This window comes from Dipodomys ordii, unplaced genomic scaffold (assembly GCF_000151885.1).
Source record: "Dipodomys ordii isolate 6190 unplaced genomic scaffold, Dord_2.0 Scaffold11, whole genome shotgun sequence".
NCBI lineage: Eukaryota > Metazoa > Chordata > Mammalia > Rodentia > Heteromyidae > Dipodomys > Dipodomys ordii.
Window position 1 is genome coordinate 11239637 of NW_012267227.1, and position 3332 is coordinate 11242968.

Genomic DNA, 3332 nt, shown 5'->3' on the forward strand with positions numbered 1-3332 from the left:
TTAGTTTTTGGCTATTAGGCCTTGAATTAAGGGCCTCAAACTTGTTTGTTCAGCTTTCTTGCTCACGGGTGGTTCTCTACCACTTAACCCATACCTCCAGCCTAGCTTTTTCCTGGTTAAATGGAGACAGTCCATTTGATTTTTTCTTCCCAGACTGGCTTCAGATTTCAATCCTCCAGATCTCAATCTCCTCAGTAGCTAGGATTACAGTTAGGAGCCACTGGTTTCATTTATTTGCAATTAGCTAAAATCTAATCCCAACTGGTAAATGTATCTTTTTCAGACTATATGCCCTCTAAGAAAAAGGACTTTTTAAGCTGGGCACTGATGGCTCACATCTATAATTCTAGCTACTTGGGAGGCTGATATTGGAAGGATAGCAGTTCAAGGCTATCTAGAACCTATGGTTTTAGAACAACTGCAAGGCCAATTGTTTTTTCATCTGAAAACAAATCACAGGCAGATTTAAAGGGAAATAATAAAAAGTAAATGCCCTTAATCATTACTTACATGGCTACAAAATCACGTGTACAAAAAAATTGTATCACTACAACCTAACTGAATCTAAGCCCACAAAAAACCACCTTTTTCCTGAGAAAGCTTTTCCTCCTGGCGCTGATGGTGAGGTTTATAAGGTGCTGCCCCCTGACTGAGTCCTTCAGCTACAAAGCCATCCAGAAACGATAAGGATGCATCTACCTGTATTAAAACATAAGCAAAAATTACTATACATCCATATATCCTTAAAAATCTTAAGTAAAAAAACAGAAGCTTTAATTCTAACAATACTACCCAACTCTAGCTTTCTGAAACATCAGCTCACCAACCTAAGAACCAAGCAATGTTTTGTGTTAGTATTAATTTTACTCCAATGCAGGGAAAGCAGATGCTTTTGAGCATCTGTTAGGGCATCTATCAGGTGCTATGAATGAGAGAAAGACAAACTCAATTTCCATCCTCAGGAACCCTATAAAGAACAAAAGAAACAGACATGCATACTACAAGTCAGATTGACTGTGTTAGTTTTCTGTTGCTAGGAGGCCAAAATGTGTTGGTAGGGCTGTTGCCTTCTGAGTGTTGGAGGGGAGAATCAATTCCTGTCTCTTTCAGATTCTAGAGATGCTGGTATTCTTGGGCTTATGGCCACAACATTCTACTCTTTCTTTTTGCTGTTTCTTTGCCTTTTCTCTGATCCTTGAGATTATTTTGAATCATGACCACCTAGCTAACTTCCTTTCATAACATTATACCTACATTTTAACACTTAATCTAACACAATTTAGCGCACACAAATTTTAAAAACATGGAACTCAGATGTCTTACCACCAAGTCTTCACAACTCCTATCACGTGGAAGCAAGCTCTTCATAAGCTCTACATTCTTATGCAAATATTTTAATTCAAATGCATGCTGCCTCATACAAGTATCCAAAGATGTGGTAAATTCTTGGATTAATTTCTCAACTATATCAGCAGAGTGTGCTTGGGGTGTCAACTTGGTTACAGCAGCAATTAACCAGGCTTTTGTTTCTGAAGAAATGGACTCTTTCATAAGTAACTTGTAGAGCCTGGTTATAATCTCCTCTGGTGTTTCTTTATCTAAGAGGTAGGAATATTCGCCTAAAACCTGTGAGAAAAAAGGAGATGTTATATCAAGTTACACTGTATTCTATTCTATACTCAGAAACCTAAAGTGCCTACTGATACAGTATATTTAGATTAAATATACTCCCTTAGTGAATAAATAAAGAAACAAAGTATAAGTTTTAAGTTTAAGAGTACATGAAAAATTACAAACTCCATACAAAAGAAATGGAATTCAATACAGAAATATTTTCTACATCTTTATCATTAATAATATTAAGCAAAATACCTTTATAAGTTATTTTCTTCTGCACATCCAAATTAGTTTTACAAGTACTTTCACACTGTTACTAAATGGAAAACAAATGGAACTCTCATGTTAGCATACTTAAGATTTCATGAAAGATGGCCTTTTATTCTCTAGCTTCATGTAAAAACACAACACACTGTAAACACAAATGGATATTTAGGCAAACACCATATTCAAAGACAAGACAAATGAGGTGTCAGAAAGAATAGAGAAGTAAACAAATAAGAGAAAGAATGTAATAATGGACAAAGAAAATGGACAGCTGAAGGACTTAACAAAGTACAACTGAATGATGTCATGGAGGAAATATATAGTCATATTTGGTTTTTATTTTTAAAAAGTTACAAAAATTTATGATGTAAGATAGTTTGCTCACCCAACTCATAACTTGAAGAAATCTCTGTGGGTATAATACATTTTCCATATCGAGTAAAGTGAGGTAAGACTGAACTGCATAGAGTCTTAATTGATGATTTTCTGTTTCATCATCAAAGCCTACAAAGAAATTGAAACACCATTTTATTATCCCCAAATTTTCATATGGCTCTGTACTATTATTTTTTAAATTTTATAATCATTACTAACCTTCTGCTAGCAGCCTCAGAAAGTTATTAGGAATATCAGGGTGCATTACGTCTCCACCCACTGAAAACACAGCATTCATTGTCTGAATAAACCAAGAATTATCGGGAGCATATGTGTCCACAGTGTTAAGAATAAGTATACTTCCAAATTAATTAAAATTATCCTTTTTGCAGCAATCCTTACAAAATAATCCCAATTCAGCCTACAGTGGCACTTTTATCTTTAACCTCTGCCACCTCTACTTTAGTTCTATACTTAACTTTTCATAAAATGAGTACTCAATAATATTGAGTGGGGAGTAGCTCGGTTCAAAGTACACTATACATATTTACAGAATTATCAAAGTCAAGCCTCCTTATACTACTCACATACGCTAGTAAGTTTAGTAAACTTAATATTATATACCATGGTAATAAATATTCAATAAAAAAATACAAATTAATTCAAATAAATGAACCACCTAAGGTCAAATAAATAATGGGAAATTAGATCCATGTCAGATAGGCTAAGTGTTGTAGTGTGAATATTTGAACAAGTGATTTAACCTCTTTTCTATTATATTTCTCATCAGTTCTAAAGTTTCAGTATTGTGCTCTATAACAAGGTCTAGATCATAATTAAATATAAGCAATTCAAAGAATTAGATTAATGTTATTCATTATTTCTTGGGATTAAACAACACATGTCCTTCAAAAAAAACAGTAATAGCCGGGCACTGGTGGCTTACACCTGTAATCTTAGCTACCCAGGAGGCTGAGATATGAGGTTCACGGTTCAAAGCCAGCATGGGCAGGAAAGTCCATGAGACTCTTTTCTCCAATAAACCACTCAGAAAACGGGAAGTGGCACTGTAG

At 34.7% G+C, this 3332-nt stretch overlaps 1 protein-coding gene across 1 annotated transcript in view; it reads right to left on the reverse strand.

Annotated features, from left to right (window-relative positions):
* Ap4e1 (adaptor-related protein complex 4, epsilon 1 subunit) overlaps positions 1-3332 on the reverse strand; it is a 64242-nt gene that overhangs the window by 13313 nt on the left and 47597 nt on the right. The gene's annotated exons all lie outside the window — the stretch shown is intronic.